This window comes from Felis catus, chromosome E3, assembly GCF_018350175.1.
Source record: "Felis catus isolate Fca126 chromosome E3, F.catus_Fca126_mat1.0, whole genome shotgun sequence".
In the NCBI taxonomy this organism is placed as follows: Eukaryota; Metazoa; Chordata; class Mammalia; order Carnivora; family Felidae; genus Felis; species Felis catus.
Genome location: NC_058383.1, coordinates 11,847,344 through 11,875,056, shown reverse-complemented (window position 1 = coordinate 11,875,056; position 27,713 = coordinate 11,847,344). Strand labels below are relative to the sequence as shown.

General features: G+C 51.1%; 1 long non-coding RNA gene across 1 annotated transcript in view; it reads right to left on the bottom strand.

Moving 5' to 3' along the window:
* Positions 1-11,657: 11,657 nt before the first annotated feature.
* The window catches only part of LOC111558234, a 49,347-nt gene continuing 33,291 nt past the window's right edge, over positions 11,658-27,713 (bottom strand). Inside the window, exons 6-7 of the long non-coding RNA XR_002738859.2 lie at positions 21,099-21,270; positions 11,658-12,629 (exon numbers count right to left, since the gene is read on the bottom strand). This is a non-coding gene — a long non-coding RNA (uncharacterized LOC111558234). The remainder of the gene's footprint in view (positions 12,630-21,098; positions 21,271-27,713) is intronic.

Sequence of the window (27,713 nt, the reverse complement as noted above, 5' to 3'; positions counted from 1 at the left end):
CAGAGAGAGAGAGAGAGAGAGCTCGTAGGGGAGGGGCAGAGAGAGAGGGAGACACAGAATCCGAAGCAGGCTCCGGGCTCCGAGCCGTCAGCACAGAGCCCGACGCGAAGCTCGAACTCACGAATCTGAGCCGAAGACAGACGCTGAACCGACTGAGCCCCCCAGGCGCCCCTCAAAATTGTTTTCTAGAGTGGCTTTACCATTTTACATTCTCACCAACAATGAGTGGGTGACCCACTTTCTCCACACCCTTACCAGCATTCCGTATTGTCACTCTTCTGGTCATTCTGATAGATGCGTAGTGACCTCTCGTTGAGGTTTCATTTGGCGGAGCTCTTGAGTCACAAGTTCAATTTCTTTAATGCTCGTAAAGCTGGGGAGATGGTCTACTTCAGAGGTTTCCCTGGCCTAGTACTTGTGGCGGAACACCTCCCTTCTCAGGGGGGTCCGAGAGTGCTTCCCCAGACCAGAGGCGGTTGTGGTAGAATCCCTTCAATGGTGTCATGTCTTCTCAGGGTCTCTGGGTGGTGACACAGAATCTCAGGTCTATGGGACAAAGAGCCTTGGGGTGGGGGGGGAGGTTGTGTGTTGTAGCAGGTTTCTCTTGCCAGGTCCATGTCTCTGCCTCAACATCTCTCAGTGAGGGAGGGGAGTCTCTGACCCAACAGTAGGGGAAGGTGCTTCCCTTGGCCACTTACTCATCCTACTGAAGTTATGCCACTCTCCCCCCACCATTTGACCCAGGGGAAGATGATGCTGGGTTGAGGACAGGGCAATACTGGTCTGGGTTACCTTCTGTTGGGCGAGGGCGGACATCACTCTGCTACTGTGTTTTTCCTCCAATGCCAGGGTCCCAAACCATTATGTCTTCTTCCTCTTACCAACTTTCAGAGTTGTGGTTAGTTGACTCTTGTATTATTTGCAGAATGTATCATTGTGTTTGGCGGGGAATCACAGGGAGCTACGAGGATGTTATTTGTCTAGACTGGAAAGCCTTGACATGTTGACCGCTCCGTCATATTTCATTGAATTTCCTACCATCTCATTGTGTGACTTTGGGATAGTATCGTCGCCCAAGTGTGGCAGTAACAGGGAAATGGTTCCTCCCAATATGTTGCCGTTAAAAAATTGCTCTCTGAGCCAAAGCATAAGAGACTGTTAAAAACTGAGAACAAACTGAGGGTTGATGGGGGGTGGGAGGGAGGGGAGGGTGGGTGATGGGTATTGAGGAGGGCACCTTTTGGGATGAGCACTGGGTGTTGTATGGAAACCAATTTGACAATAAATTTCATCTATTGAAAAAAAAATTGCTCTCTGCCTAAAAGTTGTTTCCGTTTGGATTCTAAGTCATAGGGCATGACCCGAAACGAATATGACACTGTACGTTAACCAACTGGAATTAAAATTAAAAAAAGAAAAAACTTAAAACAAACCAAAACGAAAAAGCAAACACATAAATAAACACATAACATATATAACCTAGAACGGAAATGGCGTTTCAGAGACAATGAACATTCTAAAGTTTCCCTAGTTTGGCCGTGTTCTGATCATCTACAGCTGTGTCACCAACCAGCCTAGACTTTGTGGCCTAAAGCAACGGCAATCGCATATTGGAATCTGTCGCACAACTGGATTTAGTTGGGTGGCTCTCTCTCGAGGCTCCTCCTGTGGCTGCAGTCAGACCATGAGTGGGCTGGGCTCATGTTGAAGCTTCCCCATTCACAGGCCAGGTGATGGATGCCAGTTGTGAGCTGGGACCTCGGCCATGCTATTGGCTGGAACACCTACGCAAGGTTTCTCTACGTGGCCTGGGATCCAGCATGGTAGCTGGATTCCAAGAGTGAGTGTCCCAAGAGAGCGTCTGGGCCGTTGTGCTGTGTTACCTTTCATGACCCAGCCCTGGATGGCACAGACCATCCCTTCTGCCATATTCTGCTGTGAAAAGTGGCTCACCAAGCCCAGCTCATATACAAGAGGAAGGCCATCAAACTTGAGGGTAGAGTGTCAACAGATTTGAAATCAGGTTTTAAAGCCGCCACATAGAGCAGGGAAGAGAGGAAGGAGGGGTTGACCGGGTAGGAGGGGCATATACCAGATACGGGTATTATAAGTTATCACGAGTGGGGGGTTGGGCACCTCGGTGGCTCAGTCGGTTAAGCCTCCAACTCTTGATTTCAGCTCAGGTCATGATGTCGCAGCTCGTGAATTTGAGCCCCGCATCAGGCTCTGCCCTGAATCCCTCCGCTGCTTGGGATTCTCTCTCTCTCCCTCTCTCTCTCTTTCCCCCTTTCCTGCTCTTTCTCTCTCTCTCTCAAAATAAATAAATAACTTTAAAAAAAATCTTGGGGCGCCTGGGTGGCGCAATCGGTTAAGCGTCCGACGTCAGCCAGGTCACGATCTCGCGGTCCGTGAGTTCGAGCCCCGCGTCAGGCTCTGGGCTGATGGCTCGGAGCCTGGAGCCTGCTTCCGGTTCTGTGTCTCCCTCTCTCTCTGCCCCTCCCCCGTTCATGCTCTGTCTCTCTCTGTCCCAAAAATAAATAAACTTTGAAAAAAAAAATTTTTTTTTAAATCTTTACAAAACAAGTTATCACTGGCTAATTCTGTCTGCAAGAGAAGAAAAGGTAAGAGAAACCCCGTGAGTTACAGGAGAGAGTTCGGCAGGTGGGCTATGGGAGTAACTCTCTGCCATCCGTAGAATGACACCCAGGAAACACCAGATCTCTCGACATGAAAAAGTGGCTTCTTTCAAACCAATGGGGATGAAATTCCGCATTTCTTATCAAATAGGAAGACTAAATTTCTGGAGGAATTCTCGGCAACAAGGAGACAAAATACGGCCGTGGTATGTTTTTGCACACACCGACGCTTTGAGAAGCTCTGTTCCGTGAAAGAACCTTATTATATTTCTTACAGAAATCAATGATAGGGGATTGAATGTAACACCATGAGCAGAACATTTCCAGGGGTGTTTGGTATTATGAGAGGATAATAGGGACATTATGAGATTCTGCCCAAGGTGGCCTAAATGTTCATTTAGAATATTTCATCCACGCGACGACTCAGGAAGCAGGAGGGAGGCATAAGCTTGTGCTAAGAGTTTTTCTCGTATATAAAAGCTGCATGTCGTATGGCCCAATTATACGATTAATGTAGTTTCTTGATTGATGGTTTATATTTTATTTCTTTGTTGATTTATGTATTTATTGTGCTAGTTAAGTTTTTCGTTTTATCGTTTTAGTTCAGTCTTTCAGCTTTTTAGGGCAATTTAGGGTAATCAGACATCCCCCAATCATGTTCAGGCCAAAAAAAAAAAAAGAGAGAGAGAGAGACATCATAACAAAGAATAACATTTTCTAAGTGTTTTTAAAAACTACAGACTAGTGGGGCGCCTGGGTGGTTCAGTCGGTTGACCGTCCAACTTCCGCTCAGGTCATGATCTCACGGTTCGTGGGTTCGAGCCCCGCGTCGGGCTCTGTGCTGACAGCTCAGAGCCCAGAGCCTGCTTCGGATTCTGTGTCTCCCTCTCTCTCTGACCCTCTCTTGCTTGTGCTCTCTCTCTGTCTCAAAGGTAAATAAACATTAAAAAAAAATTTTAAAAACTACAGTCTAGAGTCATATCTTAACTCTCATTCAGGGCACCTGGGTAGCTCAGTCAGTTAAATGTCTGACCCCTGATTTTGGCTCAGGTCATGATCTCACGGTCATGAGATTGAGCCCAGAGTCGGGCTCCACGCTGAGTGTGGAACCTGGCTGGGATGCTCTCTCTCTCTCTCTTTCTCTCGCTCTCGCTTTCGCTCTCGCTCTCTGCCCCTGACCCTCTCTCTCTCTCTCTCTCTCTCTCTCTCAAAATAAAGAAATATTAAGCAAATAAATAAATAAACTATCATTCCACTTAAAATTTCCTCCTTTCCCCAGATCAGCACTGACAGAGGGACAGTAGATGGTCACCTCTTTCCCTCTTGTTCAAAATCCACCACTTTCTGGCTGTGCTTTGGGTCCCTCCAGGGTTGCAGAGGATTAAGGGGGAAAGACAAGGGGCAGGGACCTTCTTACTTGAAGGGTACCTTTGCCATTGTGATTGGGCCTCCGGGGTGTGGCAGTTCTCTTTTTCACGGGAGGCCCTTGAGAGTTCTTTGGAGACCTTCCCCGTCACCAGGAATAGCTCGTGTCTGTGTGTCCCTTAATGGCGATGCCTCTTCCCCCTGGCTACTCAACAGCTCCTTCATCCACTCTGTTGGGGTCCTTGTCCTTACTGTCCCCTTAGCAATTCTAACACAGAGACCTCCCCAGGCTCCACCCTGCCTGCTCTGGTCACAGACCATTCCGGTCCAGTCCTGTCTTTGCCTTGGGGGAGACGGTGTGAGTTCAAACCCATCCCACAGCCCCTCAGGCCCAAGTGGGTCAAGCTTCTGGTTCCCCGTGTCCCCAACTCCAACCCCCCCTTTCCTGACCTGAGGCCCCCATGGGAGGGGAATCGGGACATACCAATGCCTTTGTCCAAATAAATTGTTCACGTCGTCCTGAATCGATTCCTACAGAAGCAGCCTGTGTGGTGGGACCATCGCTGGCTGAATCTCTTAGCACGTCCTGCACTGGTCTGGGACCTTAATTAAGGAAGCTCATGTACTTGGCATCTTTCATGCTGTTCTCTGCCTTTGTAGCCTCTGCCAAAGAGTCTGGGCAACACGGTCACATCTATTTAAACACAATTTTTCTTTGACACTTCATTTCACTGGAGAGAGTGACTAGGAAGCAGAAAAAAGAGAATCCTGATAGAAAGGGACTTGGCCAGCTCCTCAGATGAAGGGCTGTTGAGGAAGCCTGACTCTTTGTTTCTAGCCTTGAACAAACCACTGCATGATAATCTTCTGATCTTTCGTTACAAATTATATTTATTTTATTATTAATAGAGCTAAACTTATTTTCAAATGTGATTACCCATTCTTATTTCCTTATACATTGCCCATTCATGACCCAAGCCCATTTTCTTGTTGGTTAATGAGTGCTCTTTGTATCTTGAGGACCTTAACCAACATTTTATTAGAGCCATGTGATTTATTTTCATTGTTTTAAAATTGAATTTTATTTCATGCGTACTGGGAAGCCATTGAAGGATTTTTATGGACAGGAGGGATGTGATCTTATTTTGATTTAAAAGATTTTTAAATGTCAACTTTCTTGAGGTATAATTTACATACAGTTAAATACACTTACTTTAAATATACAGTTTGATGAGTTTTGACAAACATATACATCTATGTAAACACCACCATAATAAAAATTTATAGGGGCACCTGGGTGGTGCAGTCGGTTAAGCGTCCGACTTCAGCCAGGTCACGATCTCGCGGTCCGTGGGTTCGAGCCCCGCGTCAGGCTCTGGGCTGATGGCTCAGAGCCTGGAGCCTGTTTCCGATTCTGTGTCTCCCTCTCTCTCTGCCCCTCCCCCGTTCATGCTCTGTCTCTCTCTGTCCCAAAAATAAATAAACGTTGAAAAAAAAAATTTTTTTAAAAAATTTATAACGTTCCTATTGCCCCAGAACGTTCCCTCATGTTCCTTGAGGGTCAACGTTCCCATCCCCACCCCGATCCCAGCCCTAGGTGAGAGTTTCTGGAGACCTTTCACCCTGACTCCCCTAATATGATCATCTTATATAATCAATTCCACTACAACAAGGCTGTGGGAAAATTCAATTAAAGTAATGAAACTAACTAAATGCGATCTTGAGCTGGATCCTGGAACAGAAAAAGGACATTAGTGAGAAATTTGGTGAAATCTGAGAAGCGTTTAATTTGGTTTGGTTAATAATTTCACATGAGGGGTGCCTGGTGTCTCTGTCGGTTAAGCGTCCGACTCTTGATTTCAGCTCAGGTCATGCTATCATGGTCATGGGATCGAGCCCTGCACCGGGCTCTGTGTTGACAGTCCCTGCTTGGCACTCTCTCTCCCTCTCTCACTGCCCCTCCCTTGCTCTCTCTCTTTCTCTCTCAAAAGTATATAAATAAACTTAAAAAATAATAAATTAATGTGATAACCACAAACATCTAAGGACAGGGAACACTCTTTGTTGGACATATCTGCCTCCTGGGGTCCAGTACGTTAGGTGACCAGCACGGATAGATTTTGGCGGCTCTCATTTGTAGTTGGGACCGGGGTAAGGCTCCACCCACATGCCTGTTGATTCTTAGTGCCGTCCCTTAGATTACAAATGGAAACACACTGTTTTACAAAGGTGCTTTAGGACTCTGCCTCCTGCTACATGGATCCTGGCTGGGAAAGGACTTGGCATTGATTGTCCAAGGGGGATAGCTGGAGCTTCAGAAAACCCCTGGAAGCTCTGCACTGGATATTATTCTTTATTTAATGCCGTAAGGAGTTCTTTTAGACCACAGTCTGGACGCTCGAGGTCCGACCCTCTGGTTGGCAACCAGCAAAGAGGCATTTAATCAAGTTGCAAAGAAAGTCAGAGCGTCAGCTGGCATCTGGCAGAGGTGTGGCGCCCTGGCCAGCCAGGCTCCCCTCTGGACGACCCTGCCCGACACCTTTCTCGCGGTGCAGGCAGGAGACCGAGAGCGGAACAGCGGTGGCCAGGAGAAGCACCGGGGTGAACAGAGCTTTGTGCCTTCCTGACATCTTTCCTGCAGACGCCATTTCCCATGCAGTGATGGATCCTAGATTGTTTTTCCCCTCTCTCTGCCAGAGCCAGCCACCTAGTTTAGACATTTCTATTAGATTAGGAGCCAGGAAATGAGAAAAACCCTGGCTCCAAGGGAGTTGTTCTCAGGTCACAGGCCTGCCTGGTAGAAATGCAGAGAAATACACAAGAACGCTTTGTTGGGGTGAATAATCACCTTTGTGATTTCTCTGGTCTCCCTGCCCCTTCTTGCTCCCTGCCCCCCCCCCCACCATCCTCCTACCCACACCTCTCTTGCCAAGCCGGGTCTGCAGAGTCTTGGAACCCTGCAACTTTAGAAGCATCCTTCAGGATCACCAAAGCACGCAATCTTAAAATCACGGAATGTTCAATGCTCGGTGTCGTAGAAGCAACGTGTACTTCTGAATTGGCAGGAAGGGAGGGGAGAGTCCCGGTTTGCTGCCCATTAGCTGTGGGACTGCAGGAAAATCGCCTAGAACTAGCATCTGGAAGCCCTGATGTCCTTATCCATAAAATAAGGACAATGGCCACAATGGTCAAAGTGGGCAATTCGCATACCGCGCCTACCAACAGTGCGCGTAATAGGAATTCGGCAAACCCAGCTCCCTTTAGATTTCCAGCACCTTGAAATCCTAGAATGGGAACAATTAAAATAGCCACTTTTTAATTCAATTGCTTATACCGTTTATGAATTTCCTCTAAACAATCTGTACATTGTCTGGGTGCCTGGGTTTTTTGTTTCGCTTTGTTTGGTGTTTTGCTTTTGTTTTTTTGTTTGTTTTTTGTTTTTGTTTCTGTTTTTGTTTTCTTTGAGAGAGAGACAGAGCACGAGCTGGGTAGGGGAAGAGAGAGAGGGAGAGAGAGAATCCGAAGCAGGCTCCACGCTATCAGTGCAGAGCCCGACGCAGGGCTCGATCCCACGACGGTGAGATCATGATCCGAGCCGAAATCAAGAGTTGGACGCTCAACCAACTGAGCCACCCGGGTGCCCCCGTGTTCATTTTAAAAAACATCATTCAAAACTGAAGTCGTCTGACCAGGGCAAAGCGGAGATGGTCTGTACACTATGGAGACATCAGAGTGATAGCCCTGTGAGCCCCTCCAAACCCCTGAATCTAGGAGGAGGCCCAAATTTGCTATTTGTGCAACCGTATTTGGGGCTTAAGTGGAGACGTTTACATTTATTCCTGCTTCACTCCACCTCACTGGATGCGGCCAGTGATTTGAGCCCCAATCACGCCCCTCGTTCCCCCCCCGGTCCCCACCCAGGGTGGAGGAAAGGCTCTCGATGAATCACATTCCAGGGCATTGACTGGCCCCATTTGCGGGTGATCCGTACAAACTTGTTCACGTGGCTATGACTTTCTCTCCGGCATTCTCCTCTACCAACTTCCTTCTATCTCTGCTCTGCAAATCTTAATCCTAGGAAGAAAGCCCTACCTCTGTTCTTCCACCCAAGCGAGTCTAGTTGAGAACAAGCCCAGGTGGTCCCACATGCCCTGCTGTTCTAGGCGGAAGTCAGGTAGGGAAGGCCCTAGCAAATCTCGTGACCATGTCCTGTGACTGATTCTCCACGGAGACCGACTAGTGTAAGGGACCGGGCTCTACTTTGAAGACATTTTCGCCTAGCAACTTAGGATAAATGCTTTCTCATGTGATCCAGGAGAACTTACCAGAGCTCTGTAGGCGGGGTCCAGGGTCCAAGCCCAGCTAATACTGATCACTTTCCTTTGCTCTGCGCTGGAGAGGACGTCTCCTTCTGGAACTCATCATCCTGAGTGACTAGGGTCAGCCCCGTCAAAATCTCCTGATATGTCGAGTCAAGGATGATGGTCGAAGCTTCTACTGAAGATCGTACAAGATGGAGTAACCTTAGGTCCTGTAGAAGGTGGCTGAAGACTGACTCTTTACTCCTTGCGATCATGGGAATTTAGTTCCCATGGGACGCTCACGATTTGGTAGAAATCTCCTCAGTACCCCCACTACTCTCTAAATTTGACTGTAACTAGAAAAAAGGGTTTGCATGCATTCCTATAATTAAGAGTGTCGGGCAGTGCCTGAGTTCCAAGCAGTAAGTTCACATTCAAACCACTCTCTGCTGTGTGGGAGGTGACTTTACTGCACCTAATAGATACACAATAAATATTTGCTTAATTAATAAACTCCATAGTGTGGCTTATGGCTCTGAAGGCGCAGTGGGTCATTTAAATATAACTGGCCAGTCTTGTCAGGAGACCTGAAAGACACACGAAGTCAGGCTGAGATCCAAGAAAAATGGTGTTTCGCTCCATTTGCTCACCATTTATGTACATTAACCCTCTCCTGCCAGACAATATGGAAGATGCGGGGGAAGTGTCCTCTGGGGGCGCCTGGGCGGCTCGGTGTTGAGCATCCGACTCTTGATTTCGGTTCAGGTCGCCATCCCAGCGCCCTCCACACGGAGCGTGAAGCCTGCTTGGGAGTCTCTCTTTTCTCTCTCCCTCTGCCCCTCTCTCCCGCTCATGCTCTCCCTCCTCTAAAACAAACTTTTAAAACGCTGAAAGAAGAAATGTCCCTTGACCTCACGGATCCTAAATTCTCAAACAAGGCGAAGGGATGTGCACGGAGACACTGATTTTTCCCTCATGACTGAGTTACAAAGAGCAATGTAGCCAGTGCCGTGAGAGTGGGGAGTAGAGAAAAAACTGGTACACAGACAGGGCACCAACTGACGCTGGGTGAGGTCGTCTTATCATTCGGGTTGCGGAGGTCGATAGCCACCCAGTGTCGAAATGAACGTAACCGGGCGCACTCATCCGGCTACCACGCGATCCCTGTCCTCAACTACCGGGGTGCGCAATGGCTAAAACCACGAAGTGCTCTGACCCCCAGCCCCCGTTCCCCAAAGGCGTGAGCAGTTCAAGAGCGGACGGCTGCGGTCAGAAACCCGAACTTCATCTCTACTGGTCATCAGCGGACCCTGAACGCGGGGGTGCGGCGGGGGAATAAGGGGATGTCACCAGCAAAGTCCCTGCCCCCAGAGACCACGGAGTCGGGTCCCAGAGACTGATGTGGAATTAAATGTGCCACTCTCAGAGGAACAAAACCCCAAATGATAACATAATCGCGCTTTTGTTTTGCCCCCCTGCGTTGTACCTTTGCTTGTACGAAAAGTCTGTGTTGAGAACTATTTATCACCTCCCCTATAGATTATTCTCACTCTTTGTTTTTCTTTTTCTTTTTTATTTAAAAAAAATTTTAATGTTTATTTATTTTTGAGAGAGAGGGAGAGAGAGAGGCAGAGTGTGAGTGGGGGACGGGCAGAGACAGAGGGAGACACAGAATCCGAGGCAGGCTCCAGGCTCCGAACTGTCGGCACAGAGCCCGACGCAGGGCTCGAACCCACGAACTGTGAGATCGTGACCTGAGCCGAAGTCGGACGCTTAACCCACTGAGCCACCAGGTGCCCCATTCACTCTTTTTTTCTTTCTTTTTCTTAAACTTCCGTTTTGAGTGCCCATAACAGCACTGCATCCTTGGAACTCAAGGAGGAAAGTCCCTCAACCAGAACAAGGAAGGGTCACAATTTGTCTAAACCAGGCACGGTGGGTGATAACAGAAACAAACAACAACACGAATCCATTCTGCCCGTCTACTTCTGCAGCTGGGGCCGCCCCCAAGGCCAGCTTGGGAATGTGTTTTCCAGCTCTGTTTGCTGTGGTGCCCACATGTGACTATGCTCCTGCCAGTTCATATAACTCAGGCTTGGGTTCCATATGCCACTTGCTGAAGAAGGAATCTCAGGACCAGAGCTTCCGGGCTTTCCACCTTCCCCCTGGCAGGACGGGTGATGCGCGGAAAGATTTTGGAAGCCATCGGCCTGGATTCCTGAGTCAGTGCGTGGAACAAAGCCGCCTGGCATCCTGAAACGCTTAACGGGGAGCTTGTGCTTGCGAAAGAAGAAAATGTTTATATTTGTTGAGTTGGGGGAACTATGGGACTTTTTATGTCACTTTATTTTGGAGTCCTTTTCAGCACCGGCCAGCTAGGATCTATGGGATTTCCTTTCTCTGTGCTAGATTTTAATCTGATTCAGGAGGGGGGAAGAAGAGTAGAAAAGAAATTGCCGGAGAAAATTCAGTTTTGGTTTTGACACTTTCTTTCTCCGTCAGATCCCTGTGTGTGGTCCCGATGCCTGGAACAGCAGCAGCCATCTTGTGGCCATGAGGAAAAGCCAAGAGAATCCGGAGGTGTCGGCCCAGCACCCTGACACCACTGAGCCAATGAACCAGCCCTGGAAGCACCTGTCTTTTGCATGTAGATAAAAAACACGCGTGGCCCCTTTTAGTATTCATACCTACCGAGGTTAGAGGGGATGGAATTGGATGTTATCGGAAAAATCTCAGCTCGCTCAGTTCCTTGCTTTTTTAGACTGGATTCATTCAGTCATTGTTGCCGGAAACGACTGGAAATACCACATTTCCACGAGAGTGGAGGTATATGAGGAAATATAGTTGGGTATGAGACTGTCCTGAAGTGTCTACGGGGCACATGGCCGATCACAACTGGAATGTGTCTATTCCGCATTACGTGTGCGATTGCATAGCTCACGTACAAAGATGTCAGAGCTCCCACGTCAGTGGCTGTTCGTGAATAGTTCAGATGCCTCCAGCCCGTTTGGGATGGTCTCTCCCTCTCTCTCTGCCCCTCCTCTGCTCATGCACACCCTCTCTCTCTCTCTCTCAAAATAAATAAACTTTAGAAAAAAAAGAGCACTGAGAAGTTTAAAGAGGAGTCTTGTAGACATTGTAGGGCCCGTTTAATGTCATCTCTTTAAATACCCTAAAGATACATAAAGGGAATTTAACATCAAAAAACCCTTCAGGCAAGACAGCGACTAATAGATTTCCTATTACTTTGCGTCCCTAAGACATCTTATTTCCGGAAAACAAAACAAAAAAAAGGATATCTTGGATTCATTATGTTGCCTTCAGTGTGCCATTGACTCACCACAGTTGGAAAGTGTTCACGTTTCCCCTACTGTTTTTTAATATGACAGTCCTTTGACTTACGGCAGTGCAGAAAAGGGACTTAAAATTTGTCCTCTCCAGTGGAAAATGCCTGTCCATGAATCAAGTGCATTCTTGCCACCTGAAAACCATTTCAGGCACAGCAAAGGGTTCTCCAGTGAACAACTTCTGTCGCAGGTATAATCCACCCTGGCGGGAAAAGGCCAGAGTAACCCTTTGGAAGACGTGGCTGCTGACTTGGGAAATGTTGCGGTTCCTCGGGGTCAGGCGGGGAGAGGCGTCTGGGTCAGGCTGAGTGCTCCTGCTGGCTGGAAGAGGTCAAAAATTTCCGGCTGGGATGTCCTGGTGTGCTGAAGAGCAGGTCAGCGGGACAGAGCGGACGGGAGCGCAGTGGGATCCAAGAAGGCACCAGAAGCCAGAAGACAGGACAATGTCAACAGGGAAAGGGCCACGGACTGCTGGGGCTGGGTCCTGGCCCCAAAGCTCAGCCAAGAGGCCAACTCCTTGAGGCAAGGTTTTCCGGGGCGCCCCACGGGGGTGCAGTCAGAGGGTGACGCCCAGCACGGGATCAGAGAGATGGGGAGACAGGTTGGAGGCAGGAGATGAGCAGACAGCTCAACGGGTAGAGCAGGGATGGGAGAATTTCATTATAAAACCCAAGGCCGAGAGTATCTGGCCAGGCGGGAATGGGTGGGCACCGAGACCCCAGTTAGAGGCGGGGCCAGAACCCACAGGTGCAGCTTCCGGAGGCCCGAATCCAAGTGTGAACATGGCCGCCGGAGGGATCTGGAGTGCAAGGTCCAGTAGACAGAATGGGTCACAGAAAGACAGCTCAGCCCGGGAAGGATTCCTTGGCCAGTGGCGGCCTTGCCACGCCACTCTTTAGCCCACAAAATACTGCTTTCTACCAGCTTACCTTTTTCTTATTTTCCCTCAATCTTCTCAACTGGTGGGATAGCCTCTCTACCTTGAAAAAAAAGACCCCGAAAGTTAGAGACTTGGAACAATTAAGCTTCGGTGCCTCGGGTGAGGAGGTTACTTTGCGGGCTTCTGACACATTCCTGTGGCTGTGATTTATGGAAAGGCCCGTAGCATGGGACGGTCCGCACTGGCCTCACTCACAGGCCGGAAGGTAGGGTTGGCTGTCGGCTGGGCGTTTTGAACCCCCCAGGGAGACCCGCGCCCATGTGGGTCCTCCGAATGGATGCCAAGTCGGGATGTGACATCTAAGAGGTTTATCGGGGAAACTTCGGTGAGGGGAAAATGAGAAGGGAGGCAGAGAAACCCCAGGAGCCATCAGATCATGATGCGGTCAATGCCCAGGGGAGACAACAGAGAAAGGGGAGGTAGGGCAAGACCGGACTTAGAGCAAGGGTCTGGGGAAGCTTCCATGAAGCTGATGGGAAGCCCTGTCAGAGGACCCGGCCCAGGACCCTGCTACCTGGGAGCAGCTGAGGAAGCATGACCTCTGTGCTACCCATGGCGGTATGCTCTAGAACATGGTGGGTGGGGCCACCGGTCACTTGGCACCCTGTGGGCCAAATGCAACTTCCCATGGCCATCCGTGGTTGGCAGAATAATGGCCCCCTGAAGACATCCCTGCCTCATCCCCAGAACCTGTGAACATGTGACCTTCCATGGCAGAAAGGATCTTGCAGGTGGGGTTGAGAGATAGGGAGATTATCCTGGATTATCCAGGTGGACCCAAAGTGATCATAAGGGTCCTTCTAAAGGGGCAAACTGGAAGGTCAGGGTCAGAAAAGAACATACACATGATGCTAGAAGCATAGGGTGGGGTGCAGTGGGGCCCTGAGCCAAGGAATGAGGCAGCCTCTGAAATCTGGAAAAAGCAAAGACAGTGTTCTTTCCTAGAGCTTCCAGAAGGAATGCCGGTCTGTCAACACCTTGACTTTAAACTAAGGAGACTAGGGGGCGCCTGGGTGGCTCAGTCGGTTAAGCATCTGGTTCTTGATTTCGGCTCAGGTCGTGATCTTGCGGTTCGTGGGTTCGAGCCCCGAGTCGGGTTCTGTGCTGACAGCTCATAGCCCAGGGCCCGCTTTGGATTCTGTGTCTCCCTGTCTGTCTGCCCCTCCCCCACCTGCTCACTCGCCCTCTCTCTCTCTCTGTCTCTCAAAAATGAATAAACATTAAAAAATATTAAACTAAGGAGACTGATTTGGGGAATCTGGGCTCCCATAACTGTACATTAATAAATCTGTGTGGTTTTAAGACACACAGTTGGTGGTTATTTGTTACAGCATCCATGGGATGCTCGTACGTGGCCATGAGCTTCCTTCCCAGAAGCCTCGACTGGCTTCCTACCTGGGGGTCTCCTACCTAGCGTCCCAAGAGGCAAAGGTTCAAGCCCTCTGCAACCTGAGGCTTGGGGACTGTCACCAAATCACTTCTGCCGTGTTTTACGAGCCGATGCTAGTCCCCAGGCCCACCCGTATTCAAGGAGGAACTGTCTCCCCCCCCCGGGTGGAAGGGCCAACAGCTCACGTTGAGAAGGGGCAGGCTCTGCGGTCCCCAAGCAATCCACGACAGGTGGCTTCGGGCAGGCAATGGAGCAGGTGTCACCCACCAGGGCTCAGGAAGATAAAATTCCAGCCTAAAGGTTTGCAGTAATGATGGTCAGGCCTGGCTGTGTGACAGAATCGTCTGGGACACCGGCCAGGGTTCTACGAGAAAACAGAAACCACGGCTCCACGGCTACAACGAAATGAGGGGCGTAACCACGGCGAGGGAGGCAGGATCCACAGGTGATTAGATAAACTGCTTCAGGAGATTTGCCAGCAGGGGGGCAGCCACCAATGACCTTGGGGGCTGGGAACCCCGCCGTAGGTGGCTCTTAGGGAGACACCAGAGACCCTCAGGCAAAACCCTGGCAGAACAGGAGGCCTCCTGGCAAGGAATCTAGGAACGGGTCCAAGGATCGCTTAAAGGGCGGCTGTGATGCGGGATGCCGATGAACAATATCATTCTGGGGAGTTTTACGGAAAGCGCCCGGGCCCCGCCCGGGCCAACTCAGCCAGCACTTCTGGGGATGGAACCTCAGCCCCAGGACTGTTTAAGTGACTCCTGGAGACCTCCACGTGCAAGGTTGAGAACCACAGCTTAATACCTCCTGACGCTCCCCTGCCGGTGCACGTGACACCTGCTACTTGTCCATTTCCCCTACCGAGAAATCTGTCAGAGAGGAAGTGACTTTCCCGAGGTCGCGTGGAAGGCCTGGCTTTTGCTCCCTTAAAACAAATGGACTCAGGGGCGCCTGGGTGGCTCGGTCGGCGAAGCGCCCGGTTCTTGATTTTGGCTCCAGTCGTGACCTCGCGGTTCGGGAGTTCGAGCCCCGCGTCAGGCTCTGCGCCATCAGCCTGGGATTCTCTCTCTCCCTCTCTCTCTCTGTCTCTCCCCTGCTCATGCTCGCCCTCTCAAAATACATAAATGGACTTTTAAAAAAGGAAAAATGAATAAAACACACGGGCACGGCTGCATGCCTGTGATGGCCCCCCAGCCTCCCGGCCATTGCTGAAGAGGTGTCTTGGATCCCGAGTATCGGCCCCACCTTGGACTCCACATCGTGACTCACGTCTGATGCCTCTGCTCCTGGCCTCACACTGCATCTCCCAGCGATGACAGGCTAAGACCAGGACCCCTGCTCTTGCTGACTGACCCTCCCCCACGGGCCACCTTTGCTTCTAGGTTCTCAAGAAATGAACGAGCAAGCATTGCAGCGAGATTCACTGCAATCCTTCTGGGACCACCTGCCCGGGGGCCTCTCTGATTGTGTCTCTGCTTCAGTCTTCGCCTCGCCCCCTGTACATGTGACCCTATGCTCATCGAATTAGCCAGAGTGACTCCTGGACCTCTCTGTTCAAAATCCCTCAATGGCCCCTCACTTTAACAGCAGAAGCAAATTTATCCAGGAGTCCCGTAAGACCCTACAGAATGTGCTGGACTCTGGTCCCCATAACTTCTCTGCCTCATCTCTTCATCCCTCCCCATGCTTCCTCCAGCTGCACTGCCTTCTTTGCTGTTCCTCACCGTGCCAGACATGCTCCTACCACAGGGCCTTTGCACTGGCCATTCCCTCTGCCTCTGACTTCCTGCTTTTAAGTCTTCGCTCGAATTTCATGCCCTCATAAGGGCCATCCTGATTTCAAATTGTGATTCCCTCCCCCCCAGAAATCCCTTACCTCTACTCCCCTGTTTATTGTTTATTGGCTGTTAAAATGTAAGCTTTACAAGGTAGGGGCTCTTACTGAGTGTTGTTCATGGACGTGTCCCAAGAGCCTGGACCAGTGCCCCCACACCACAGACATAAAATGCATATCGGTCGGAATGCCATAACCCAGGGTGACTGACCCCTTGGAGTCTACCCTGAACTTGCTTATTGAAGCAATCACCCAGCGGGAGTTACATCTGACCGGTGGTAATTAGAAGAGTATGACCCTGACTCCTAGACCTTTCCTTTCCGTGTGGTCTCTGAGAAGACATTACCGCGAGGCAGGGGAAGCGATGGGCCGCCCAGCCACCGGCAGTATGCAGAAAGATGTCCAAGAGGGCAGGCAATCGGCCTGAGGTAGTTCTGGCTGGTAGTTCCCTCAGCTTTGGGGGCCAAGGCAGGACTACCTCCTCTGGTGAGGCCCTGGACTCATAAACGAAGCAAGACCATTGCTTCCGAGGGGCCAAAGTCTTCCTTAAGAGATAGAGTATACGTCCAATGGGTCTCAACAACGACAAGAACAAGCCAGAAGGTTCTGCCCTCATTTTCATGCATCAAGAGTCTGTGATGAGCCTCCAGTTTCTCCCTAACCTCTGCCGAGCTCAGTTTGACTCCTTTAGCTTTCCAGAAAGAACAAAAAAAAAAAAAAAACATGCATGGTCCCCAGCCAACCTTTCCAGTTGACCTGCCAAGATAAAGGCCCTTGGTTCCCCCAGAATTTCAATCTTCTCCCACAGCGGTGCTCTGTCCCCCTGGCCGGGACACCTGCTCTAGAGACCCATGGAGAACCCCTTCTCCCTCTTCTCTCCCTTGCTAAGGTGAGTACGCATGACTACCCCCTGCCGCTGTCAGCAATGTCTATGCTCCATTTCCCTTGTCACCAATCCAAACCTGCTTGTCTGCCCCTTTGCTCCCCAGGACCCTGGGGAGACGGGAGGACATAAATGACCCAAACCCCAAGGTTTTTGCCTCTGTCTCAGACAAGAAGTTGGTTCCTTTCGGGGTGCCTGGCAGACTCAGTCAGAAGAACATGTGACTCTTGATCTCGGGGTTGTGCGTTCCAGCCCGACATGGGGTGTAGAGATTACTTACATAAATAAAAAACTTCAATAATAAAAAAGAATGTGGTTCCTTTTAACCTACGTCCATCCCTTGTCTGTTTTCTTCACCGAAAAGTCCCCCTTTAGTTGGTCTTTCCCCTGGGAACCCACTGCTCTATGAGGACATCTGGAGCCTTCCCCAGGCCAACTTTGGCCTGTGAAGAATGTCCCCAGTGTCTCCTGTGTGCACATATTGCAGAGGCTCTCTGGGGGGTGACGTTGGGTGCAACTTGGTCTCATTCGTCATCGAACACTGGGCTGGCAGCGGTGGCCGCCTCGATGGTCTCAACACCAATAGGCACCATGGTCCGTGTGGGCCCAAGATGGCGGAGGGGGGTGCTGTCCCACAGGACTGCCTGCCGTCAGGTACTGGGGAAATGAGGCAGATACACGAGGCCATCTCTAGGTCCTTCCAACCTTGCCTCACACGTTGCCGAACGGTCCCATCACATTTCTGCTTCCGTCTTCCTTACATTTGGGAAGCTTGAAGAGGAAGCAGGTGGCTAGCCTCCGAGAGTGGGTTCACAGAAGAGGCAGTGGCAGAGCGACCTGCCTAAGGCACCCAGCCGGGCCGGGGTCTCAGCACAAAATCCCTCCCTGGGCTGGGGAAAGGAAAGAGCTCACGAAGGGCATGGAGCTCATGTCTCCCCGGAGCGAGAGGTTCCAGAATTTCTACACAGGAAGGGCATCCGGCCTGAATATGCATGAGGTGGTCGAAGCCGAGTTTCCAGAGCTCTACCCACACGCCCGAGACCACGCGAGAGGCCCGTTTCAGAGACCAGAGGATGGGGCTTCCCCCGGCGAGGACGGCTGTTTGCTGCCCTTTCTGTGCAGTGTCTCATACGCTTCCTATCAATACCAAGTCGTCCTTGGACCTCAGGTCCAACATCAAGCGAGCCATCTTACTTCCCTGGGCCTGAGGCCACTTCTCCGCTCCCTTAGCCGTGCGTCCTGACATCCTGAAATCAGGCCTTGCCCGATTCCCCCTACTCTGACAGATTCTGTGTCCCTGGCCAAGTTCCGCACGGAAGAGGTTTCGGATGGGTACCCGGTTTCCTGCCTCGACCTCACCAATCCCTGCGGTCTTGGAACCTGTCTCCGTCCCTCCATCCATCCTTGAAGCATTCAACGAACACCTACAGTGTGCTAGGAATCGGGAACCCAGGTGGGACCTCCCACCCGACGTCTGTGACGACATCCTCTCTACGAGCGCTTCCCCGATGGCACGTTGCAAATGTCAACCCCCTCTCCCCCAGCCCCACACTCCCTGACCCGTTCCCCGCCGTATCCCTCTCCATGGCAACCATCCCTGTGGCACATTCTACGGCTCCGACTTGCTACTTGCTGTTCTGCTGGAACGTCAGTCCCACGAGAGTGGGGTTCCGGGTGTTTCATTTGGTGCCGTGCCCCCGCCGGGCTGGCCGAGGAGGCGCTCAGAGAACCGTTATGGACTAAAGCATGAAAGAAAGTCCACAGTCTGTTATGCACGCCCCCCCCCCCCCCGGGCACTCTGTGTCTATTTTGTTCCACTTTTTTCTCCGCCCCGTCGTGGTCCTTCGTGAGAGGCAGTGCGGTCCTCTAATGTGCGTGAGGTCACTTTGCTCTCGAGCGACGGCCCAGATGTGAGCCCAGGCCCGCCTCCTCCTGATTTGCTGTAGTCCTGGGGACCACGTGGGGCCTCGTCATGAAGACAGAGAGGGAAGAGGAGAGGGCGACAGGCAGGAAGACACGGGAGCACCCACACGGATTCTGGCGTCTCCGGGTAGAACGTTCTGAGTTCTAGGACTAGAAAAGCATCGTGGCTGTTTGTGTCGTTTGATTTGTCCAGCCGACCCGACCGACATTTTAGCACAGCCCTCCTGTGATGTGGCCGCATCACGGGGCCACGAGGGGAATCTTCGAGGATTGGAGTGATTCCCCCCTGGGGGCCACACGTCACCAGCATCCCCATGTGGGGGCTTCTCGGAGCTGTCAATAGCCAAGAGATGAGTAAGACACAGCGATTGCTAGTCCGCCCGAGGGCAGGAGGAGAAAGCTACCCAGCAGATCGGCCCCCCTGAAGATCCTTCTTACAAGGAAATGCGTGATTTATGAGTCATTTAGGACACAGCACGGACGCCCCGTGTGTTCCCCTCCAGGGAAGCGGCTGTGGTCGGAAGCCGAGACGCGGGGCCTCGAATGGCCCTTCTTGTTTCTAAAAGAGGGACGGAAAGCCAATCTTAGGGTGAAAGAGGGCCTGGAAAACGCAGGAAGTGCAGTGTAACCCTCCTGTCGCAGAAGTCGATGCCTCCAATTTGATGTTTGAGAGCCACCCCGACACATAAACCTTAGGACCACGCGCAAGGAGTGTGGCGTTAAAAGTGAAGCCTCAGCAAGTGAAGGACTTTTTGAGTCCACGGACCAGAGACATCACGTCAACCGCTCCTGCGGACCCACTGTGCGCCGCTTTGGAATGCAACTCATCTCGGGATGACAGAGCTCCCTCCTCCCCCCGGAGAGGCTCAGCGAGACCGTCCCTTGTGGGACCGCACGGAGGATGGCCTGTTTATAGTCCTTCTGCGCGTCTGTTAACCTGCCATGCGGCCTGAGGGACATCCCTCACCCTTATTCTCTTGGGTTTCCCCTCTGTACAGTTACAGGGCCCGGCAAGTTAAATTCTCAGGACCGTTCAGCGGAAACATTCTTTATGCGCATGACACTGCAGCTAAAATAGTACAGTTTTGGGGCGCCTGGGTGGCTCAGTCGGTTAAGCGTCCGACTTCGGCTCAGGTCGTGATCTCGCGGTCCGTGAGTTCGAGCCCCGCGTCGGGCTCTGTGCTGACAGCTCAGAGCCTGGAGCCTGTTTCAGATTCTGTGTCTCCCTCTCTCTCTGCCCCTCCCCTGTTCATGCTCTGTCTCTCTCTGTCTCAAAAATAAATAAACGTTAAAAAAAATTTAAATAAAATAGTACAGTTTTGAACTTTGCAGTAATCCTGAGTGGGAGTCGTCTACCTTACCCAAGAGGTGAGCTTGGCTGATTTTTCGATACGTCCGAGGCGGACGGATATCGTGCATGCGGGGACGGAGGCAAAGCCACTTGCTGAATTTCCATGCTTGTGCCTAGGACCTCTCTAGGTCTCGGGGCCGGTAAGGCTTGGTCTTTTGCAGGAGAGAAAGCAACTCTGTGGGAGCATGGGGACCGGCACAAATACTTAGGACACCGCTAAGGACCAGCGTTCTGTTTCTGGGGGTGCAGATGTGGCAAAAGCCAAGGTCCAAGTTCTGAGGTATCAGAAGCGAACCGCATCTGGGACCGAGGGGGCGCGTTGGGCGGGTTGGCAGGTTGAGCTGCACAGGGAGCCCCACGGTCATTTGTTTTTCCGTGTCCTTCCTCAGAACAAGAAACTCGGCTGCGGGAGCCGTGCTGCTGGTGTGCCTATTACCAGGGAGCTAATTGAGTTTGGCGGCCTTGAAGATCCATCAGGGGAGGTAATGTGATGATGTAATGCTGTGTTCCTGTCCCCTGGATTCCCTTCCTGCCATTACCGAGGCCTTATTTATGAGACCGGAAACAAACAAACAAAACAAAACAGGAAACAGGATGGCCTTTGGATGTGGCTTGGACGAGGCTGGAGCAGAGCACGGCTTAGCTGCCCTTGGACTTCTCGTGCGTTCGAGATACGGGGGTTCAAGTCAAGCCCCAGTAGGCGGGTGGCCATACGCCCCCACCCTCAGATGCCACTCACCCCAGAAGACGGAGGCTCCAGCTTTGCTACGCTGCTTTTTTTTATAAATTTTTAACGTCTTGTATTTATTTTTGAGAGACAGAGAGACAGAGCACGAGCAGGGGAGGGGCAGAGGGAGAGGGAGACACGGAATCCGTAGCAGGCTCCAGGCTCCGAGCTGTCAGCGCAGAGCCAGACCTGGGGCTTGAACCCACAACCCGTGAGATCAGGACCTGAGCTGAAGTCGGGCGCTCGACCGACGGGGCCACCCAGGCTGCTTTAACAACGGCATCCGGGCCAGGTGGCCTTCAGATGCCCAGGCATCCGCTGCAGGTAGCAGAGAAGGGCTCAAGGACTAGGAAGAAACTCCCGGAAGAGTTCCAATATGGGAAACGTCGGTCACTTACTGCCGTATAATCCAGGCCGGCCTGACAGCCCACGTGTCCCCTCCAGCCATTCTCCTATGTTGCCAAGGGACTCGAGATTGAGATCAAACTCCGGCCCTTCGGAGCTGTGCAGCGTTTTGAAAGTCACTCGACTGCTGTGCAGTTCGGTTCCTCATACCCTCCTAAGGGCTACCTGAAGACACAGGAGAAAACGTGATAAGCACCTGCTAGATACAGGGGCTCCGAGAAGCTACGACTGTTATTTCAGTCTGCTGGTGTCAGAAACCCTTCTTCTTTTTTTTAAGTTTATTTATTTATTGTTGCGGGGGGGGAGGGGCAGAGAGAGGGAGAGAGGGAGAATCCCAGGCAGGCTCCATGCTGTCAGCACAGAGCCTGACGCGGGGCTCGAACTCACGGACCTTGAGATCATGACCCGAGCCGAAGTCGGACGCTTAACTGGCTGAGCCACCCGGGCGCCCCCATCCGAAACCCTTCTGATGAAATGGACAATGAAGTATAAACGTTTGTTACGAATTTTATCCTTCGCTCTCCAGATGCAGAGACCAGAGCCTCCGTGCTCGTCCCTTGGGACATCTCTTATCTTCCTGTTTTGCCCCTTAACGCCTGCACCCTAATCACCCTCTTTTTGCGTGGCCCCTCCTCTAGCGGGACACTCGGTGCGACTGCTTTTTTGCGTCGCAGCTCCTGGAGGTCCTCGTACATGTAAACCAGCCCGGAGATGCTCAGAAGTGTTTCCTGAGCGAATAAGTGATGGTGGTATCCCTAGCCTCACGCGCACACACACACACACACACACACACAGACTATGGGATTATTGCAATACTTTTCCAAACCCGCTGCACAGCAATATTGTCTGCACTGTCTGAATCCCTCCTCGACAAAACGGGGGAGGAAAACTCATTGAATTGGACGGTGAGAGCTGAGCATCAACACGTGGAAGATGAAAGTCCTGTCTGTGGAGAGCCGGGAAAGAAGGGGAGCTCGCCTCCGCGGCTAATGGAAGAGAAATTTCTGCGAAAGGAAAAAATATAAAAGGCAGCGTGGAACAAAAGGAAGATGAATCGCTTCCACCCTGAAAGGAACACGGTGAAACAATGGTGCTAAATGAGATACAATTCCTGACAAAGATCTTCTCTGTTCTCCCAGGGCTTTTCTTGTGCTGCGTGCACCAGGAGTTATGTTTTATCTTCCCCCCAAAAAAGAGTCAGTGTACTTTATTTTAAGCGTGCTACCTCTCTCTGCCTCGCCTCCCCGCTTGCTGAGATTTAAGTCCCCTATTGTCGAGCTCTATCTCTGATCAGCCGCAAAGATCTGAAAAGATCTGAGTTTGCAGGAATAAAAAAAAAAAAAAAAAGCCTTCGGGTTTGACAGTGATAGATCCTGCCTGTCCCCTCGGGATGACATTCCCCACACTCTGAAGACCACAGATACTCCTGATAACAAGCCATAAGCTTCTGGCTGCCTGATGCCTTTGTGCGGAGGTCAGGCACCTGCAGGGGGGCGGGAAGGAATTGCCCGGCAAGCTGGAGCTACTTTTAGGGAGCACCGCGGGGCGCAGCGCCCTATCAGATGCAACAAGTTTGAGGTGAAGGGAATCTGGACATACGGTCCTTGGACTCAGGGATGCCGTAAGGGAGAACAGGGTCCGAAAGGCAAAAACGGTCCTTTACACTCGAACCTCCATCCCTGCTCAGCTACCTTCAAGAAGTGCGGCGTTGCCTCCCTAAACCTCGGTTTCCCCGTCTCTAAAATGGGATGGCGGGTGGGGCGCCCGGGTGGCTCAGTCAGTTAAGCCTCCGACTCGGGCTCAGGTCATGATCTCAGGGTTCGTGGGTTGGAGCCCCGTGTCCGGCTCAGCGCTGACGGGGGGGAGCCCGCGTGGGATTCTCTCTCTCGATCTCCCTCTCGGCCCCTCCCCAACTTGTGGCTTCTCTTTCTCCCAACTAAAAAATAAATGAATAATTAAATAAACAAACGCCTTCCAGACGGGTAGGCGAGTGTCCCTTGCAAAAAAAACCCTCTTTGTTGGGAGTGAGGTCACGCATGTGGGGGCCCTCAGGTGCCACCCCGCACGCGTCGCTGTCGCGAAGGTCTGGAAAAGCACCACGTGTGGTGATGATTTTCACAGACTGCGAGATTTGTTTTTTACGCCCTTAGCGTTACTTGGCACACTTCGTGATTAATGCCTTTTGATCTTTAATGAATGAACAATTAGAACACAATTAGGCAAAGGGAATTCCATTACTCTTCTGATTAAAAACCCGGTACCCAAAGGATGAAGTCCAAACTTCGCAGTGGCTCCCTGTTTGGCCCCGGGGCAAGCTCTGAGGAACCCCCACCCCCCCCCAAGCCCCCACCCAGGTTACGCATGCCTGCTGCTCCCCGCACCTGAACTTGCTTTGCATCTGTAAGGCTCGATGGTGTGGGTGGGTTGGAGGCCCCCCGTTCACTCTCCGCGGCCAAGTCAAGTGCTCCGTCCCCAGCGAAGGCTTCCCTGAGCCGCCCCAAAGGACTGAGCTTCTGCCTCCTCTGGGCTCATGGCGTGTTTCACAGCTGTGGTTCTCAAAGTGTGTTCCCTGGACCGGCAGCATTTGCATCGGCAGGGACCTTGCTAGAGACGCAAATTCTTAGGCTACTGAATCTGAAACTCTTGGAGGGGGGGGAGCCCAGCTTCCTGTGTTTGAATGAACCTTCCCGGAGCTTCTGACGCAAGCTCAAATCGAAGAGCTGTCGCTCTGAGCAAACCCGACTGTAACACGTCTCAGACTGTTACTGGGTTACGGTCACTTGCCTAAACCGTCCTCCAAGAGTTAGCACTTAGCCAAACTTTTTTTTTTTTTTCCTGTGTCTTAATTTCCCTCATCTGTAAAAGGATTCTTTGCAAGAAGGCTTAAAAATTAGAAATAACGAATGTCCGGGGCGCCTGGGTGGCTCCGTCGGTTGAGCGTCCGACTTCAGCTCGGGTCATGATCTCGCGGTTCGTGGGCTCGAGCCCCGCGTCGGGCTCTGTGCTGACAGCTCGGAGCCCGGAGCCTGCTTTGGATTCTGTGTGTGTCTCTCTCTCTGCCCCTCCCCTGCTCACGATCTCTCTCTCTCTCTCTCAAAAATAAATAAACATTAAAAAAAAATTAAAAAACAAACAAAAAAGGAATAACGAATGTCCGCTGTGACATACAGTCTACATAACACGACTCTCCTCCTGACCCCTCCACCCCCAACTCCCAAATGTTTGTTTGTGATGGCCTAGCATGTGGGTCGTTATTGAAAATGCCCCCCTGCCTTGCGAACCATGAACATTTTTGCAATAAATGAGTGAGTGGGGCACATTCGAAATGGAGTCAAGGGACCAGGCCGACTGACACAGGGCTGTGTTGGCAAAGCCAGAAGATGATGAGGTAGGGAGGGGGCTAATCCTAGAAGGGTTTGAAAGTTTTGCTGGAAGGACTCGACTCCACAGCCCGTAGGGAATCGTGAGTCCCTAGAAAACCAGACGTGTGTCTCATTACCTGAACACATTTACTGAGCACGCGGACTGATCCAGACATCAAACAAAGCTAAATTCAGAGAGCATGCGTGCATCTAAGGACATCGGCGTTGGGGAGGGGACAGGAGTTGGCCGTGTACGTAAAGCAGAGATGACATGGGACAGGAGTGATGAGTGCCACGTGGGAGAAGCAGGCATCCAGGCCAAAGGAGTGCAAAGAGATTACAACTTTTCACTGGGGAAAACAAGAGTATCTCGGGGAGCCCAGTGTCATAGCCGGATATGAGCGGACAGTCAGTGTAGGGACGGCCGACGTGGAATTAGGGAGGCAGAGAGAGACTGGCTGGGTCAGTGTGGTCACTCATTTTTGCCTCCCCCACAATGCTGAGCGGAATGCGTCTCACGGCTGGCGTTTAACGAACATAATCTGTTGTGTGATTACTGGACATCCTTAAGCAGGGGAATGACCGGGGAAACCACAGATATTTAATATGCAAATTTCTCACCAACCCAAAATACTACTCAGTCTACAGGGAGTGCTATAGGTTGGCCCACCAAGTGGCCAAAGAAAGAATGGTCGGCGTGTGGGGTGTGAGTAGTTTATCGTGGCCAGAGAGTCCGTAAAGGAGCCATAAAGTAGGAGAATCCAGCCCATGCGTGAGTTTACACCACGTCAAGGATTTCATCCGAGAAGCATCCTAGAAGGGAGCCTTGGGAGAGTGTTACACCAGGGGCGTGTGATCAGACCTGCATTTTAGGAACACCACACGCCTGGCTTGTAAAGAGGGGGATCCGTAGTGTGGGGTCCCCTTCCTCTTTGTTCCCATAGTAACTACATATCACTCCTTCTGTCACCACAAGCTTCTCGGGGGGTGGGGAGGTTGTGATGATTGGCAGATTGCCCCTTGAAGTCACGGAGTCGATCTCACTCATTCGTAGGTCCAAGCGGTGGCCAACTAGAAAGCACTCGTTATGACATTAGTTACCATAACCTCCCCTCTTGTAGGGAGGAGAAAGAAAGACACAATTTCTGTGATTCAGGCAAGAATTAACAACGGCCTGAGCGAGGATGGCATTTGGAAAGGATGGGTCATGGGCGACATGTCAAATTCACCAAAGTGGTGACCTATATATAAAGGGCTCTGTGACAGACGAAGGGTGAAGGGGAGGAAGGGATCGGGATTTGGGATGACTTAGGCAAAGCAGCTAGTGACAGGTGGCCCTTTGGAAACAGAGGAGAATTTTTGAGAAGCACAGCCCCAGTCCTGCTTTCGACGTGTTGTGCTGAATAAACCAATGGGATTTTGAAGTCAAGATGTCTAAAAATGGGTTGGACTTGGAAGGCTCAGCTAAGTTATCTACTGAGTCCCAAATCCACAGTGACATATGGAGACGAGGAAAGACATGAAATCACCCACATTGTGTCTAACATTAGGCATCATCTACCTTCCTGATTTGTGACATCTGGATGATTAGCGAGTGGTATCACAACGGTGTTCTAATTTTCATTTATTTGATTGCTGGTGAGTTTGAGCAATCATTCATATGCTCGATGCTCACCAGGACTTCCTCCTCTGTGAATTGTCTTGGGATACCTGTGGCCCAGTTTTCTCTTGGTTTTCCTTATCTTTGTGTGTCGGTATGATGGATCTCTTTGTATATTCCAGAAATTATTCCCTTGGCTCTTTTAGGCTTTGGAAGTATCTTCCCCCAGTCTTAAAGGGGAAGAGATACATTAACCGGGCCCCAGAAATACCGTGGAAGAAGCATAGTTTCAAAGTAAGATGATGAGTTGGATACTGGACAGGGGGAGTGAGGAGGGAAGGATTTGGATGGGCTGACCTGGAGGGGGAGACGTGCCCCTAGGCACCCCCAAGAGGGCACATTCTCAGGGGTGTGGTGGTGGGTGGGGTGAGGGGCACGTGGGAGCAGGAGGTGAATAAGGAAACGAGTAAGATATTTGTGGTAACAAAAAGCTAGGAGTGGGGGAGGGGGTTGATCATTCCAGATCCCACAGGGGAGCAAATGTCGCCTGTCCAAGGACTTGGCCTTCATCCAGCGGTGGCTGACATCAGGGACAGATGCCTTCATTTATTTCTCTAATTTTTTTTAATGTTTCTATTTATTTTTGAGACAGAGACAGAGCATGAGCAGGGGAGGGGCAGAGGGAGAGGGAGACACAGAATCCGAAGCAGGCTCCAGGCTCTGACCGGTCAGCACAAAGCCTGACGCGGGGCTCGAATTCACGAACGTTGAGATCGTGACCTGAGCCAAGGTCGGACGCTTAGCCGACTGGGCCACCCAGGCGCCCCAAGCCTCCAACTCTTGATTTCGGCTTAGGTTGTGATCTCACAGTTCATGGGATCAAGCCCCATGTCAGGCCCTGTGCTGATAGTGCGGAGCTTGCTTGGGATTCCCTCTCTGTCTCCGTCTCCCTCTCCCTCTCCCTCTCCCTCTCTCTGCCCTCCCCCCTGCTTGTTCAACACTCTCTCTCTCTCAAAATAAATAAGTAAGCATTAAAAAAATGGTGAAGACGGTACATTTATTTTATGTTTTTCACCAAAATTTGCCAAAAAAAAAAAAAAAAAGCAAACTGGGGTCTGAGGAGGTTAAATAACTCAACGTGACATCATCAATCAGCAGATAGGTTCAGATCAGCATCTATGTCCCCTGAGGGCCGGCCCAGCGTTCTTCCCACGATGTAGGCTATGCAATTTATACGTGAGAACTTTCCACCTCTTTTGCCTGGGGCAGTGTAAATTTGGAGGAATCGAGAGCTGGCTTTGAGATAACAAATACTCACGTCGATTCCAAACATTTCTGTTTTTAATCCTTCCTGCACAGCACTGACGTTTCTACTCAATCGTGAAAACACATCTCGAGGATTTGCTGGATTATTTGTGCAAGGCAGCCGGGTGTGTTTCCACTTATCAGTAAGCAAACAGGTACAGGAATGGAAAGGTGCAAGGAGGGAGAGGAGGCCCCCGGGCCTGGCCTCCATCCACGTCTGCGATTTCGAATGACAAACCAATGACACGTGGGAATTAAGTAGCTGGGGGAGCTCTGCGCTCCCTCCATCAGAGCAGAAGATACGAATGCGACAGACCCACCAGCACAAAGTACGCTCAGCG